The 18344-nt window shown below is 48.3% G+C and overlaps 1 protein-coding gene across 5 annotated transcripts in view; it reads right to left on the reverse strand.

Moving 5' to 3' along the window:
- Positions 1–18344, reverse strand: part of PLXNA4 (plexin A4) — a 427922-nt gene that overhangs the window by 316490 nt on the left and 93088 nt on the right. The gene's annotated exons all lie outside the window — the stretch shown is intronic.

Below are 18344 nucleotides of genomic sequence, written 5' to 3' on the forward strand. Positions count from 1 at the left end.
TAGCCCTGTTCATAAAAGGCAAAAATTGGAAACCATTCAAATGCTCATCAACAATAAAAGAGGAAAATAAATTTTAGGATAGTCACACAATGGAATGCTATGCAACCACAAGAACGAACAACTACATCTACTTGCAGTGATAGGGGTCCATCTCATAAACCTAAAGTGGAGCAAGAGAAATGAGACCCAAGAGGGTGTGCACCACGCGATTTAATTCATCTAAAGTAAAAGCTGGAGAACCTAATCTATGCTGTGGGAAGTCAGGAGGGTGGGCTGCCCTTGGGAAAGTGGGAGTAGTGACTCAAAGAGGAGTGTAAGGGGAATTCTGGGAATGGGGAATGTTTTCTTTCTCGAATTAGGTGCAGGTTACACGGAGGAGCTCAACGCGTGAAAAGTCACCGAGGCACACACACTTAGGATGAATACACTTTCCCACGTGGGCATGAAAGTTCAGTTCAGAGTCACCCCAAGATGACAGGCACGGAAGAGGGCCCTTGATGGGATGAGCACTGGGTGTTATACTACATGCTGGCAAACTGAATTTAAATTAAAAATAAATAAATAACCAAAGTTACCCAAGAAACCCAGGCTGGGAAGCAGTGTCCGTGCCAAGCCCATCCACTCGCAACACCACCTGGGGCAGAGAGCTGTGCGAGATGCCGAGCGGGACAAGCACAGCAAACAGGGTCTGCTGCCTGTTATCATAATCACATCTCTAGGAACATGCAAAGCCCTCGTCTTTCCTTCATGTCTATAATGCTGTGGAGACACGGGATGCAATTACAGCCCGGAAATATGTAGCTTAGTAAGCGTAAACACAGGCGTCTATGTGGGCCCAGGTGAGGCATGCACGGTTGCGCGGCGTGACCGAATCACAGAGCCCGGCACGGCCGCCACCTGCCTCCTGGAGGCCTGCGGACCCTCTGCGCTGCCCGTCTGAACAAAGGCAGCACCTGCGAGGACGAGTTCTCCTGAGCAGTTTTCTGGGACAGAGCTCATAATTTAAAAACTGCATGAAGAAGCTCAGGGTAAGAATTTAAATACCTTGTTGCTGTTGTTTCCAACACAATATGATTGTTTGTTTGTTTGTTTGTTTGTTTGTTTGTTTGGGAAAAGATTTCCCCACCTTCTTGTATTATTTGAAATTCAACCTGCTTGGTCAGAATCCATCCTGCCAGAGAAGCCGGGAGCACACGGAACGGCAGTCAACGGGAGACGGAGTGATCATTCCTTGGCAGTGCAGAGAAGACTCTGGGGCAGGCTGACGAGCAGTAAGTGGGCCGGAGGAAATTGGATTCTGTGAGATTCTTCCAGGTGAAGCAAAGGGGGTGTTAGTGATGCCCCGAGAAGATGGTGGGCGGGGGTCCCGTCCGGAGGCTTTGAGTGGAGCTTGTTCCCCTCAGTCAGTTTCAATTCATATCACCACCCACCCTGGGGCTGACCCCTGGCCTTCCAGCAGCGTGTCACGGAACCTGGGTTTGCTTTAACACCAGCCCAAGCAAGCACGGAGCCAGGGGCAGGAGCTCGGGGTGAACTGGCAGGCTCCTCCGCCCCTAATATCAAGTATCTCCAAACAAAGTAGAAGTAATCTGTAAGTTATCTGCTGGTTTCCATCATCTGCACCACATCTCTTTTCCAGAAATGCAGATAATTGGAGCTGCCTAAATTGTGAAAATGCCTGATTTTCAGGCTGCCTGGGTGGCTCAGTCAGTTAAGTGTCTGCCTTGGGCTCTGGTCATGATCCCTGGGTCCTGGGATCGAGGCCCACATGGAGCTCCCTGCTCATCAGGGAGCCTGTTTCTCCCTCTCCCTCTGTCTGCTGCTCCCCTGCTTGTGCTCTTTCTATGTCAAAGAAATAAAATCTTAAAAAAAAAAAAAAAAAAAGGAAAAGAAAATGCCCAACTTTCAAATTCATGTCTGTACTAAGAAGTGTGTGCACGCCCTGCTCCTTCTCTTCACTTTTCCCCTCCAACAAGCACGCATATACACACACCCTGCTAGCCTGTGAGAACATACATAGTGAAGGGGGATCACTTTCAAACAATATTTTATGTTTACCCGGGAGTGCAGCAAATATGCCTCACTTTGTGCAGGTAGACATTCTCACCTTCTGCTTCTGGAAGTCCAGGTGTGGGAATTACCAGGTGGAAACCAGTGTCAAGAACGCTGATGGCTGTGGACAATTCGGGTACAATATAAAAAGAATTCAAATCATAAATTCTCCAAATGTTTGCAAAAACAGCCGCACAGAAAACACTGGCTGTGTGCTCCCAGCCCCCTCTCCCTAGGGTTCCATCCAGTCCATCTCTGGAACGACAGAGTTGGGGCCTTCCCAGAAACGCAGGTGCCAAAGATCTAGGGGAAGTTTTCCCCAGGTGGAAACCACATCAGGTCAGGACAGCTGGAGGTGGCGCTGCCAGCTGGGAAGTGGGCCTGGGGGCTTCAGAGCAAGAAAGCAGGGTTTAAACTCAAAACTCTGATCATATCATCACAGCCTCTCTGCGTCTCTTTCCTTCCCTTACTGCATAAGGTGGTAAGAGTGAATCCCACCTTCTGCTAATCTCACAGATCACTCACTATGAGGGTGACTTTGCCTTTTGAGTGAAACACAAACTCACAGACACAGAGACAGAGACAGAGAGACAGAGAGAGACAGCGAGAGAGAGGTACTGGAAATCTAAACATTTCAGAACGGAGCCCACAGTGATCTCCGGTAGACCCACCAGACCTCCCAATACAACGTCTCTGAGGAATGCTGAGCAAACAGAAAAAAAAATTAGTAAAATGGATATTACAGGTCCAGAAAATAAAAACAAAAAGATGAAGGCTCACTAAAAAATACCTTCCTATGAGATAGATTGAATATAATGAAAAAGAAAGAGGGAATGTTTAGAAATTTTTCTTATCTGCTTTTCAGTATGATTCAAGAGAACTCCTGTCTGAAAGAAATCAAACTAAATAGTATCTATAGCAAGAGTCAATGGGCTTTTCCTTTCAAAGACCACAGAGTAAATATTAATTGCTTTGCTGGCCACATGGTCTCTTCTGCAACGACTCCGTTGGGCTCCCCAGAGCAGTAGACTGTATGTAAACAACAGCCAGGACCAGACCCAGACTTCGACCCTACTAGGTCCTCCACCACTGATCTAAAAGGAAGGATGTGGAGTCAGGAGAGTTTACTTGAAAGGCCACAGTGAAAACCTCATGGAAAGCACTTAGCAGCAAAAAGAGAACTGCAAGAAATTAACTTCAAGATGTAAAGCTACACTGGAAAAGCTTTCCCAGGACTTGTATGTCAGTGAGGAGAAGAGAGAGTCCTAGACAACAAAACCAGGGGACCCAATACACGGGTAGAAGGAATCCTTCTAGAAGAGAACAGCCTAGAGCAGAACCATCACAATCACGATCACCCTCATGATCATCAAACCCGAGATGAAAACTCAGAAGCTGCAGATTAAAAGAGCATATTTAAATGCAATGCAAAAGAAATTAAATCAACATATACTTTGTTTGGTATCTAGATAGAAAATTCTATAAACCTTCAAACAGGAAAAAGGAAAAGAAAACCTATCAAAGAATCAAAATCAGCTCATCTGGGGCTACTTTCCGACATTCATTGCTCAGAGACAATGGAAAAATTTCAACAACTTTGAGAAATAGGAAATAACCAAGTTATCATTCACATATGAAGTCGATAGAATGACACTCTCAGATATTCAAGGGTTAAATAAGTTTCATTACCAGTCTTCCCTTTATAGCAAAAAAAAAAAAAAGTCTTAAAATCAAATGCTGATCCACCAAGAGATAAAGCAAAATCCAGAACCCGCAGGTGGGGGATGTGCTGGGTAAGAAATACATGAGCCATGATAAGCTGTTCGAGCTGCCTGAATACTTAGTGCAATTTTAATGGTGGAATAGCAGAAATGTGAATCTATGTTTGAAAGGGATGAAGGAATATTGAAATGATCATAATGTATAAAAATATTAGCATGGGTCTTAAAAAACCTAGTGCATAGTAGCCAAAATGGGGAAATTGGAGAAGGGAAGGACATAAAACCGTATTGTTTAATTCTTAACTTTGATGCTTATGGGTTTAAATATGCTTTCAAAAACTTAAGTGTAATCACTATTGAGTTTAAATAGGATGAATACTTTCCAAATCACCAGGGGGAGGGAAAGCAGAGAAAATCCAATCCATAAAGCAAAAATTAACAGATAAGAAGGAAACAGGAAGTAAAAGCATTAAAAAGAAAACCAGAAAGCTTAAAGATAAAGAACAGAAGAGCAAGGATTGTATGATGAAACACTAGGCTGTCTTTAGAAATCATGTTTGAAAGATACTTAATCACATGGGAATATGTTCACAATGAAAAGTAAGAGAAAGGCATGTTATAAATATAATATATATGGAGTCTATAATCTCAACTTTATATATATTTAAAGTACAAGTTTATAGAAAATAAAGACACAGAAGAATACATCCAAGTCTCAATAATAATTTTCTGAAGGTGGGGCACCTGGGTGAACCAGTTGGTTGTGCATCCAACTCTGGATTTGGGCTCAGGTCATGGTCTCAGGGTCGTGGCATTGAGCTCTGCGTACGTCTCTGCACTGAGCGTGGAGCCTGCCTGAGATTCTCTCTCCCTCTCCCCCTGCTCCTCCCCCACATTAGCGTGTGTGTGTGCGTGTGTGTGTGTGTGTGTGTGTGTTTGCACGCACATGTCTCAAAATAATAATTTTCTGAAAGTGGTAGGATTTCAGATGATTTTCATTTTCTCATTTATTCTTTTTCTGTATTTTCCACAAATGATACATATTGCTATAGTAACTCTTAAAAGGTAACTAGCATTATCAAAAATAAGAGTTTTAGGATGTCATGACAGCAAGCTGAGCAGGGGTAGAGAAGTGGGCACTGAGAGAGGCTCTAGAAGACATTAGGGGCCACGGGTTGGGTCCAAGCGGTCAGCAGACAGCACCAGGCCGCAATCTAGATTTTTCTGCCTCCCGCTGCTTCGGGCACACTCAGCCCTCAAGAATCTCTGAGCACGTGAGAAAAATCTCCCCATAAAAGTTCCACTTTTTCGAACCCTCTCTGCACGCTGCGCGCAATGTGCGTTAAACTCCATGACGGCCCCGAGGCAGATACACCAGCTCCATTTTACAGATGAGGAAGCTGAGGCCAGAGAGGGTGAGAGACCCGCTTGCAGTCACGTGGTGCCAAGGAAACCTGCCAGGATCTGAACCCAGAGAGCCAGCGGACAGGCAGCCTGTTCTTCGAATCCCCTTCCTTTCTTCCTTCTGGAAGTGAAGCCACACTTGCCCGACTTCGTTGCTATTATTTCCTAATCTCTTGGTTCTTCGCTCTGGCTTCGGAGGACAGGAGGAGGCTGCTATCTCTCGCTCCAGCTGGGCCGTGAATACTAATGCCCCAGATTCTCCCACAAAGACCCTGCAGGCGGCACCCCAGGAGAGCTTCCTGAGCAGACACGCTCCCTTCCAGCCTAGCTTCGCTGCATCAGGCAGGACAATCGCATCACCGCCCGCCGCCCTACATCCTTCCCTCGCCAACTACCGTGGGGTGGAGGCCCGGAGGCCCGGGGGCGCATGGCAGAGGCCTGAACACTTCTTTCTCCCCCGGCCTGCACCAGCCCAAGAAATCTGTGCTGGCTGCCAGCCAAACGGATAAAATCCCTACCTCGGCCTGAGAGGCAGGGGAGGCAAGTGGAGCGCTTACCTCTGAATTGCAATGTTACCAGGACCCGGTTTGCTGTAATAATACCAATTAACATCTCTCCCCCTCTTAATAGTTTCTAGTACAGGATAAAAATAGTGAGACACGTGGTGCTGAGATGCAAAAAATAACAATGGGAATGTGCTCTGGAAGAGCCCCACTCTCTCTCTCGCCAAGGAGGGAGGGTGAGGCGAGCCGGAGCATTGTGGGACATTTAGTAGGGGATGCGGAGAACCCGCTAGAATCGAGGGCCTTCCTTCGTCTTGCTCTTCTCCCAACCTGAGCTGCCAGACCTGACAGCTGGAAGCACCTGTGGAAAAGTGTAAACGGCATTGGACTCAGAATCCGAGATTTGATGGTTGGCTGGGAACCTGCCCGCCGTGCCACTAACTGCTCTGGCGACCTTGCTGGCGGCAGGTAACCTCTCAAGACACATTCCTCATCTGTAAAACCAGAATCGGTGCACCTACTTTGCAGGTGGGTGTGCCACGTAAGCGTGGCAACATATGACTCGGTATAGGCTTTGCAAACTGTCACGTGCGATTCAGATGTTAGGGGAGGTCTCTAAGTAGCTGGTGGCAGTGGTGGCACAGGTGACCTTGGCTAACACAGCCATTATTGATCACCAAAATGAAAATCGCCCCGAGCTGGCGCCCACCCTTCTCAGCAAGTTAAAGGAACACACCAGTAACACAGGTGTCCTGCTGCAGGAGCCCAGGAGACAGGCTGTTCCCAACCCTGGCACCTGTGCTGGCAGCTACGTTCAAGGATATTTCTCCCATGGAAGCATCTCACCCTAAAAGCAAAAGTGGCCCACTAGAAGCTGTTTTCTTCACAGCTCTGAGATACTGGCTAAGAGAGAAGACGCACAATCGTACTCAACACATTTCTGGGGGCCTGGCTTCCCTTTAAGGACCATCACGTAGTCCTGGGGGACCCAGGTGCCACCCACTTTGAAAGGGCAAAGGAGAAGCAGCAGAAGTTCCCTTCTCTTTCTACTCCCTTACATACACACCACCCTGCATTCCCCCCGGCCTCACCCCAACAACGCAAGACATGCAGCCCCGACGCCAGGAAGATTTCATGACTCAGTTGAGACCAGCCACATGTAGGTGGGGCTCCCTGAGCTCCATGGGGTGCCCTAGAGTCTTAGGGAGGCCACTAGGAAGACAGAGAGAGAAGCTCTGAAACCACCTCCCCCCTCTTCATTTCCCCCAACCAGCAACTTCAACCTGACCTGATTTGCATCAGTTTTATGTTTGGCTTCCATTAAGATTTTATTTGACGAATGACTTCTCTGTCTAAAAAGCTTCAAAAAAAAAAAAAAAAAAAAAAAAAAAAGCTTCAAAATCTTTTCCCTAGAAGCTCTGAAGAATAATGACTGAAGCCTTGGTCCCTGGCCTGAGCTAAGCCACCTGAAGCCTTGGTCCCTGGCCTGAGCTAAGCCATCTAAAGGCCTCTTCCCCACCCAAATAATGGCAATGTTACTCTTTATGGGGAAAATCTAGTTCAACAGTAACACCACCCAGAATTTCTCTGGACACATGGCTGTTGTGCTTGAGGACAAGAAGTTGATCCATTCATAGAAAAGCCCTTCTTCCTCTGGCCTGTGCTCTGGTGCCAGGGCCACAGGGATTAGGCATCTCAGCCCAGGCTGCATGAGCCCAAAGAGCAAAGTGTGATCACACACTTGGCTGGGCCTTGGCCAGAAGGTTTGAGGGGAAGGAAGGAAGGCAAAAAAAGGCCAAGAGAAGAAAACCTCACCCTGTGGAGCTGGAGGCGAAGGGGCTGGAAGATCACCCATGAAGCCATCTGCTACTTTCGAAATGTGTATTTTTAGAAAAAGAGGAGAAGGCTAGGGAAGAAGAGATGCCAATCTAGAGCCAGGGAGCATCCCCTTCAAATATAGAAAGCCCATGAACAACACCAGGTCATAGTTCTGGGTGTCCACATGGGCCAAGGGGCCTGGTCTCAACCCAGGACACTCAACATCAGTAAGCAGATACTGCCTGGCCTTTCTTCTCCTCCAGGGAGAAAGAAGCCATCAACCAGATGGGCAGGGAGGAGCCACCCATCACTGCCTGGCTACCAAAGATTTCAGGGCAGAGAGAATGCAAGGTGGGGGAGGGCTGCTTCAGCTCAAGGGATAAGAGACAAAGAAGAGGGTGAGTTCTGACATTCCTGGGAGGCTGCAGGCTTCCCTCGGGCCATTGCGGGTGACCACACTCTGTTCAGCCTGAGACCAACACACATGGGCTTAGAGCCAGGCCCTGCCCTGGGGATCCTGCCTCCACGGCTTTAATCACATGGTTTGGATTGAACTACTCTGGGCCTTGGTTTCCTCAAGTGATCTTGGCAATCCCAAGCATGTCTACTTTGTAGGGCAGTTAGGAGACCTGATTGAGTTGATAGAGGTCCATCACCCAGGGCAGTGCCCACACTCAGGAAGCATGACATAAATGTTGCCCAGAGCAGGCATGGGTAAGTCCCCATCGCGTTCAGCCTCACTAACTGAGGAGCATGGGTGTAGGTAAAGGTGGCATTAGAATGTGACCGGCACCCCAACAGCAATCTTCTCTAGGCATAACCCCTCTCATGGGGGCAGTGGCTCTATTTCCGTCTCTCCCATCATTTCCTTTCCCTGATCCCTCCATTTCACTCCTTTTAATTATTTTATTTTATTAAGATTTTACTTATTTATTCAAGAGAGAGGCAGAGACAGAGGCAGAGGGAGAAGTAGGCTCCCTGAGGGAGCCTGATGCGGGACTCAATCCCAGGACCCCAGGATCAAGCCCTGAGCCTAAAGGCAGATGCTCAACCACCAAGACACCCAGGGGCCCCTCCCTCCTTCTTAAATTTTTAAAACACTTTTCAAGTTCTCCTCTGTGCTCTTTTAGTAGTTTAAAGTCAAATTGCCAAACCATTTATCAGAAGACCAAATAAGTATGGCCATGGGTGTGGTTGCCTGTTCACAGATTCTTGGCTTTCTGGGCACTTCAGCAGGAGACTCCTGTTGGGGGAAGTCACCAGGCTGAAATGTTTCGTAGCCTCTTAGAGAAATATGCACTGTCATCACCTGTTCGCGATTCTCTAAACAGCTCTGTCAGGTAAAACTGCCCACTACTTGTTTCACACCTAGAGAAGCTGTAAGACAGGCTGAGAAGTGATTGGTGGAGAAGGGACTGTGGTCCCACGGGGCCTATTTTCCTGCCTGCTCCCTTGTCTCCTGGGTCATTGAATAATCAAACAAGAGAAGGAGCTCAGAGTGCCCCCTCCCTGCAGTCCTCCCCACTGCTTTGCAGAGTGGCTGGTCTTAGGGCCAAAAGAGGTGCGAAGCCCCCTGACCTACAATGGGGAGCACATGGGGTCTGCGTTATTTTTCCAGAGCTGAATCAGTCACACACTCTTGTGGCCAAGGTGACCCATCTGGCAAGACTCGGGGTTCTCTGCCTGAGGCCAGCGGTTAGTGGCCTTTGCCGCCCCCCTGCAGGGAGCACTTGAAAGATCTTGGCCTGCTTGGGCCAACAGGGCCCGCCAATCCTGGGCTCTGAAAACCACTCACAGGCTGCTCTCAGCAAGGACGTCCCCAGCATGTCTTCTGGTCTGCAATAGACAGAGGGAAAGTGGCAGACACAAGATCACAGAACAAAAAAGCAGTGGACCAGGGATCCAGACTTCCAGTCTCTTCCCGGGATGGGAAGACAGCATTCTCAGAGGCTGTGTGGCAGTACAGTTTGAGTCTTTCTGATCCTTTAAATAAGCTCGTCGTTCAGGACAGTGGTGTCCAAGCAGTTAAAATATGCTGAGAAAACCAGCTTCTCGGCAGTTGGATCCTTGCGTGCTCACTTTGGAACGCCAAGATCCCACCACGGCATAGTGAGGGTGTCCCAGATCTCTCAGACTTAATGAAACACCTGTCCCCCTAATGCAGAAGGTACCATCAGAGGTAATTACACAGGGCTCTCACATAGGCGTATCACACTCGCACTTACACACCCTGACTCCACCTGGTTCGTTGGCTGGTTCCCTGGGTATGTAACTGGGTATTCCCTGACCAATCCTTGTGTGGATGAGCTGGAACAGCCCCTCTTAATTTTTAAGTTTCTGGAAAATAGTCACACAAAACTCTAGTCGGCTATCAAATCAACTGGGCCAAAGATAAGTTTAATGTAATTATAAAAAAGATAGGAAATCTTTACATTCACACCGTCAAAGCTTTAACTAACACACACACACACACACACACACACACACACACGGGATTGTTGAAAATTTGAAATATAATTCATCTTTAGTCCATCAAAATCCTAGAGGAGAACACAGGCAACACCCTTTTTGAACTCGGCCACAGTAACTTCTTGCAAGATACATCCACGAAGGCAAAAGAAACAAAAGCAAAAATGAACTATTGGGACTTCATCAAGATAAGAAGCTTTTGCACAGCAAAGGATACAGTCAGCAAAACTCAAAGACAACCTACAGAATGGGAGAAGATATTTGCAAATGACATATCAGATAAAGGGCTAGTTTCCAAGATCTATAAAGAACTTATTAAACTCAACACCAAAGAAACAAATAATCCAGTCATGAAATGGGCAAAGACATGAACAGAATCTCACAGAGGAAGACATAGACATGGCCAACATGCACATGAGAAAATGCTCTGCATCACTGGCCATCAGGGAAATACAAATCAAAACCACAATGAGATCCCACCTCACACCAGTGAGAATGGGGCAAATTAACAAGGCAGGAAACCGCAAATGTTGGAGAGGATGCGGAGAAGAGGGAACCCTCTTGCACTGTTGGTGGGAATGTGAACTGGTGCAGCCACTCTGGAAAACTGTGTGGAGGTTCCTCAAAGAGTTAAAAATAGACCTGCCCTATGACCCAGCAATTGCACTGCTGGGGATTTACCCTAAAGATACAGATGCAATGAAACGCCGGGACACCTGCACCCCAATGTTTATAGCAGCAATGTCCATAATAGCAAATCGTGAAGAAGCCTCGGTGTCCATCGAAAGATGAATGGATAAAGAAGATGTGGTCTATGTATACAATGGAATATTCCTCAGCTATTAGAAATGACAAATACCCACCATTTGCTTCAACGTGGATGGAACTGGAGGGTATTATGCTGAGTGAAGTAAGTCAATCGGAGAAGGACAAACATTGTATGGTCTCATTCATTTGGGGAATATAAATAATAGTGAAAGGGAATAAAGGGGAAAGGAGAGAAAATGAGTGGGAAATATCAGTGAGGGCAACAGAACATGAGAGACACCGAACAAGGGGTGGTGAAAAGGGAGGTGGGCGGGGGGTTGGGGTGACTGGGTGACAGTACTGAGGGGGGCCACTTGACGGAATGAGCCCTGGGTGTTATGCTGTATGTTGGCAAATTGAACTTAAAAAAAGAAAAGAATTTAAATAAAAAATTTAAATAAAGAATTTAAATAAAAACTTAAAGAAAAGAAAACATAATTCATCTTTTAAAGGCTCTATTTAAAAGCCATCCCCATTTATTCTTTGTAAATTCAGATTTATACACACACATCCATATTCTGCACAAGTAGCTTTTCCTGATCGTGGTATCTGTTTGCACACTCGATCTCATTGAAGCCCAAAGGCAGAATTTCTCATGTCAATAACCCAAAGAGCTGAGGTCACATGGGGAGGTCTGTGCCTTATGGTGACACAGTAGAAGAGGCAGTCGGAAGCCCAATGTCCCTAACATCCCTTCCCGTAGGCTGCTGCGCACTGCGACTTCTCTCCGTCTTCCTGCAGGAGCAGGAGAAGGAGAACGGAATGAGAAGACAGGCAGAGGAATGCTTTAGAACAAGTCATCGAAAATGGCAAACAGGTCCTCCTCAGCTTTTCCAGGAACAACTCCCCCCCTACACACACACATACACACACTATATTTATGCACATACTGTTACACACACATTTGAAAGGGAATTATGTAACACATCAGCTGTTCCTTTTCACAAGCCCAATTGAGCTCAGTCCTGTAAGTAGAGAAGCTCGTGGTGAGAGTCCAGGGATTTCAACAGGCGGCGAGAGAAAAGGCCCACTCTCTCTGGGGCTCAGAACACAGGCCCTGGAATGCTCAGAAACTTCCAGCAAGGAGAGCTGCCCAGGATGCTAAGACCAAGAGCTTCCTCTCTGGGGCTCAAACTCCTCACATGCCCCGGCCTCACCCCTACCTACACAAAGCTGGATTTGGGGTGAGGAAACCAAATCAAGCTCCAGAATGTACATGGGCACACATACACAAAATCTGTTATGTCCGTACAGGGAGAGCGAACACAGAGCGTGGGTTCTGGGGTCTGAATCTAAGTGTCTTGGGGAAAAAACTGGAGTAAACACTTAGCACGTAGGGCTGCTGCAAGGGCCGAAGACTTTCACATGTAAGGTCTGGGTAGCAAAGGGCCTGGCACGCAGTAGCTGCTCACTTTTCTCTCATTCTTCCATCCTGTCCTCCCCTCTCCAGCCCTGACTGATGATGTGGTGACTTTGACCTTTGCAGTGTCATCAGCTTCCACTGATGATTATGCAGGTGAGTCCGATCTAATCACATCACGAGTCCTAAAAGCCCAAAGCCCTTCCCAGCTGGGGTCAGAGGGAGCTAAGACTACAGAAGGCTCGAGAGCCGCAATGCTGCGAGCTTTGAAAACAGAGGAGGAGGGCCCTGAACCAAGGAATGTGGGCAGCTTCCGGAAGCCAGAAAGGCAAGGGGATGGATTCTCCCTGAGAAGCTCCAGGAGGGAATGCAGCTGTCAGACACTGTGATTTTGGCCCAGTGAGACCCATGTCACTTCTAACCTACTAACTGTGCTGTTTGAAGTCAGTAAGTGACAGGAGACTAAAACGCTCGCTGCTGGTCCCTGGTGAGATGCCTGGTGCTCCCTCTGCACAACCCCCCCCCCCACCCTGGGCTTCTCTCAAGGTGCTCCTGGCCAAGTCCTCCCAGCAGGGAAGCTCGTCTATCTCACCTGCGACTTCTGTGGAGCACCCTGGCCGGGCTCCGTCTCCCTTGCCAGAAAGCCCTCTCCTTCAGAGTCACATGGCCCAGGTTCCCAGTGATGGGATTCCCAAGTCTTGTTCTAAATTCCTGGGACCCTTGGAGTTCCATACTCATCTGTCAGGACGGCAGGTCACAGACATGCCGGAGCCTGAAGAGGAGAGGAGCTCTTTCAGGCTCTGGGGCCCAACTGCAGCAACCCCACCCCACCCCCGGGCATGGACTGCACAACACCAAACACCAGTGCTTGCGATGCAAGACAGCTGTCCACACGCAAGAACAGGGAAGCGACTGATGCCTGGCGTATCCTCCAACCTGGCTTAAAAAAAAAAAAAAAAAAGATTCGTTTATTTGAGAGAGAGAGAGAGAGAGAGAGTAGGGGAGGGGCAGGGGGAGATGGAGTGAGAGGGAACCTCAAGCCGACTCCTCACCAAGCAGGAGCCCCCCACACCGTGGGGCTCAATCTCAAAACCCTGAGATCACGACCTGAGCTGAAATCAAGAGTCAGACACTTAACCAACTGAGCCACCCAGGTGCTCCGCCACCCCCTCTTTTTTTTTTTTCTAAAGATCTCCAACCTGGCTTTCTACAGCCTTTTAAGCCACCAGGAACCAGTGGGGGTGGTGGACAGGGAGGCAATTCTTTAGAACAGGGAGCCTGGCAAACCCGACTGGGAGGAGAGAAGCGTCAGAGGAGAAGGAAGCCCGTCTCAGGAGACAGCAGTGGTGGCAGGAGCTGGGGCATCTGTGGGAACTCACCCCCAGCCGACTACCTCCCAAGCCTGCCAGGAACCCTGGAATCCAGTTCCGGGCTGTCAGCAAAGACAAGTTTAGCACCAGTGATCTCATCTCGCAGAACAGCCCCAGGGCCCCACAGCGCTCTGGGAAGCATCACTTCGACAGGTTGGAAAGTAGACGTCACTGCTGGTCCCCCAACGTAGGTGGAGGGCACAGGGGTCTTTCCCTCAACTCATGAAAGAGGAGCAGGTGCAGGAGATGGCTGGGCTTGGTGACAGGCAGCGGGCTGCGTGAGCTGGTGCTTGAAGGCGAGCCCACAGATACCAATTCTTAGTTTGAGGTGAGTGGCAGGCAGTAAAAAACATTCTAACTGTGAAGTGGTGGCTTATGTCCCTGTGAGCCTCCCCCGTGCTGACACCAGGACATTATGTGACTGAGTATTTATAAATGCAGCAGCAGACAGAAGGTGGGGGAGGGCTGGAGCTCACTCCCTCTGTTGTTTACTGCAAATAAGACTGAGACCCTGCAAAGGGGGGTGATTGTCCCTCATCCCTCAAAGTGAGTCAGCCAGCAGAGAAGAATGAAAATTCATCACCAAGTACAAACCCGAATTCCTGCCACTGGCTCAAGAGGCCTCTCCGTGGCTCTGCAAATTTTTTTTCCTGGCTTATCTTAGCTGGTGATTTCTGCTGGCCACTTCCCCTGAGGTTTTTCAGTGTATTTCAGGGACAGATTCTCTCTCCTTCCTTGGAGCAAAGAGACTATGGTGGCTTCCCCAATATTGCCCCAAAGTCACAGCAGGGTAGTGGCAGGAGGGTCCTTTGGTTGTGTTGAGGACACTTGGCTCATGCTTCTGTAGCCAATGGACAGGCCCCACAAATCTTGCTGATGGAGGGAAGGATGGAAATACTGAGAATAGACCCAGTAGCCTCTCAGATAGACAGAAATATACTTCTAAGTAGCAAATAAACATTGGTATTTCCAGAGGAAGGACCCACAGGAAAAGGCAGTCCATATCATACTGCTAAAGGTGGGGGACGGATAGTGATGGTAAAGAAATGTCACATAAAGAGGCCAAGTTTATGTCCACGCACGTGGCAGGTCACACCCACATCAGATTCGGTCATATTACAGCAGATCAACTCCCAGAGAACATGGGCTGCAGGTCTGGTAGATTCCACCCTGGGAAATGCCAAAGGGAAGTCATGAGGGGCTCTCAGGGAAATAAAAGCATCCTGAGAATTCGGGGTGACCACAAAATAAAGTCTCTTCTGCCAGAGACCGTATGAACATCGTCGTGGTTGAAAGAAGAAAGAAAAGTTCTACAAGCAACTTAAAATTGACAGCATCTCTTCAAGTAAAGATCCTGAGGAAAGCTGCAAAGAGAAATTGTGACCCTGGGCAAGAATGCACACCTGGAAGCAGGTGTTAGGACAGCACAGGAGGACCCCGAAGGTAGAGGCAAGGTCAGGCCTGGGAGCACAGACGCGTCAGAGGAGTCAGACCAGAGCCCCGAGCCAACGTCCCATCACAGACACACATGCACACGCTCCTGCGGCACGGGGACATTTGGAGAAGAAGCAAAATTAGTTCGGATCGTGAATCATTTATCCTATGGTGGCAAAATGAGATTTCTTTTCTGCTGTTCTTTTAATTAAAAGTCAGCTCATAAATCAAAGACCTTGTTTCCAGGCTGCAGGAGATGGTAGGAGGGAACCCAAGCTCAGAGCCGAGGACGGCCTGCCCGTGCCCCCTTCTCACCCTGGTTATTCACCCATTCGAGGGCCTCACATGTCCTAGCCGCTCAGTGAGGGGCCAAGAGTAGCTCAGCTGAATGACATCGTTCCCCTTCCTCACTGGGCTTCTGAAGTTCTGCCAAAGAGATCTTGAGCACAGTTAAATCTCACAAGGACTGGTTAGTGCATCTATTTGGAGCATCTGAGGTTTCCCCTACAGGCCCCGATCTCTGGAGACCTTCCACAGTCCTGGCCTGGGTTCACCTGGGCATTTCTATCCATGGGTTTCGGAGACTCTTCTTGGAAGTTTTTTTTTTTTTTTTCTTCTTGGAAGTTTACTAAGCATAGAAAGTCATCCGTTCCTCACCATCTTCTTCATTTTTATTTTTTTCCCTCCTGGTGACTCAAAGACTACTCTGCAGATGGGAAGTCCTGTTATCCCCAGCTCCTTCATGAGAGAGGCGGAGGGTGCATATATCAATATTCTCATTGTTCAAATAAATAATTTGTCTGAAATTGGAAGTGCAACCAGAAACACAGCTGAGGGATCCCTGGGTGGCGCAGCGGTTTGGCGCCTGCCTTTGGCCCAGGGCGCGATCCTGGGGACCCGGGATCGAATCCCACATCGGGCTCCCAGTGCATGGAGCCTGCTTCTCCCTCGGCCTGTGTCTCTGCCTCTCTCTCTCTCTCTCTCTGTGACTATCATAAATAAATAAAAATTGAAAAAAATATATTAAAAAAAAAAAGAAACACAGCTGAGATCTCCCTGCGGTCAATTCCAGCTCTTCATGTAATATGCAGGCCTGGTTCCTGACCATTGAGAGGCACAGGCAACCCCAGGTGCACACCTGAACATATAGACATGGACCCGGACATGAAGACTGCAGGGATGAGTGTGGGATGCAACAAGGTGGCACCCAGTGGCTCCTTTTGCTCCTTCTTGTCCTTCTCTGGCTTAAGAGAATGGCTGCCATGACTACTAGGGAAGTGGATGTTTTCCCATCTTGGAGCTGCTCCTCACTGAGGCACCTTCAAGTGCTGTGTGTACACATACTCACCTGCCTTCATACTCTGATGGGACACAGGGACAAAGGAAGGGAACCAGAATCTACCCACAATGGCCTTCCTCTCACTGTCCCCACCCCCACCCCAATCCAGCAAGTCCCCTCCCCGCGCGTGTCCCTGGACAGAGAGAGTCTGGACAAAAGCAAAGGTCCCCTTTTCTCCCGTCCCCAGACCCAGGGCCCTCAAAAACAATCAAATTTAAAACACAGAGATTAAATTATCACTAAGCTAATTATGGGAATCACACTTACACTGGCTGCCGGGAAGCGAGGTCAGCAAGCAGGAGGCATTAAAATGAAAGGCAGATGCAAGAAGCACTTAAAAAAGCATCTGGGAGACTCATTACCCACCCCCAACACACACACACACACACACACACACACACACGGAGGAAAAAGAGCCCACTCTGATGTCTGAAATGCTGTCCATCTGGGCAACAGTCAGCGCGTTTGACAGCTAAATAGCTCCACTCTGTCATCATCTCGAAGCCAAAGTGGGCGAGTCAGAGGTAAACTGATTAGATGGTGTGCTGCTAATTTCCCAGAGAGAACACGAGGGAGGGGGAGCGCAGCCAAGGAGGGCACAGGGGACGAGCCCCAGGCTTGAGCGCAGAGGAGGGTCTGGTACCTCAGTGCCCACATACAGGTACATGTGGGGATTCAGCACATGTGCATGCTGGTGACGTGAATGTGTGTGGGTGGAGGGGGCACACAGTCATGTGCATGTGGGTATATGTCTTATCTACCTGGAAATAGAAGGTGGAGAGCCTAGAAAGGACAAGCGGGCCCCTCCTAGCGCATTTGCAAAAGGGCAAACTCCTCACGAGCTTTCCGTGATTGCCAAGGCCCTCACAATCACTGCCACCAGCTCAGCCATGAAAATACTTAGCATTTTCCCCAGTTATGGATGCTCGATGGCTCTCATGCATCATCAGTGTGATATAAGTTTAAGACGTGTCTGCCAAAAAATTGGCAGTCTACAAAATAAGTTTGAGAGCTAAAAAAATCAATGTTTTCCAAACCAATCTGCAGGACGGCTTCCTCGGCTCGGAATTCCAGCTCTGCACTTCTCCTGCCTTTTCTAGAGAGCAGTGGATGGTAGGGAGCCCTGAGAAGGAGGCCTGTGAGCTGGCCTTGAGTAGGTAGTCAGCGGGAACCAGGGTGGGTTCATCGCCCAGAGGAATGGAACTCAGGGGCCAGAGGTCCTGCCTGTGTCCAGAATGAATTTTGGAATTCACAGTTAGAAAAGCAGAGTTCAGAGGGGGAAATGCGGGAAGTTTAGGGAGTTAAGTTACTCAGGGAAAATGAATTTGGGAGGCTCTATTTAACTGCAGGTAAGAGAAATGATTGAATAAATTTGGATAATTTAATTACCTCCAGAGACCTCTGCTGGGCACAATCCGATCTCCGTATGTAAAAAAGTACCCTCACTCTTACGGACAACTGAATGCAAGGAAATACAAACATTCAGAGCCTAACTAATGGAAGGACTTGAACAACTCTAGTTTTGGTTTCGGGAGAAAAAGCAAATCACAAGAAAACCAGCTGATAGAGGGTTTAGGTCTTTTTTTTTTTTTTTTTTTCAAAAAAAAATCTCTAACACGATGTCTGGAGGTTGATGATATGAAGTCAGTCATATCCTATATTCCTCACACATTTTCTCCAATATTAAGGCAGAAAAGACCATAGCTCTTTAAGTCAAGATGCATCTAGCACATTACAGATGACCAAGTTGATATTTCTTGACTCAACGTTGACGATCGCACTAATAGTCTTTCCGGTAAACTGTGTTTTGACAAAATGTTCTCTGCCCCTCTCTCCCTCCCCGCCATCCACATCCACATGGGGCCATTTCCCGTGGCAGATTCCTACTTCCCACACCATTCACTTTGGTTTGACCGATAAAATGTGAACAGCAGTAATGGGTGCTCCCTCCAAGGGGCGGCTCTAACAGTCGTCAGGTGGCTCTGCTGCCTCTCTCTTCCTTGCAGCAGAAGACTGGCATGTCCCAGACTGAGGGGCTGCTCTTCAGTCTCTGCCCCAAATATACCA

Source organism: Canis aureus, chromosome 18 (genome assembly GCF_053574225.1).
Source record: "Canis aureus isolate CA01 chromosome 18, VMU_Caureus_v.1.0, whole genome shotgun sequence".
Classification (NCBI taxonomy): domain Eukaryota; kingdom Metazoa; phylum Chordata; class Mammalia; order Carnivora; family Canidae; genus Canis; species Canis aureus.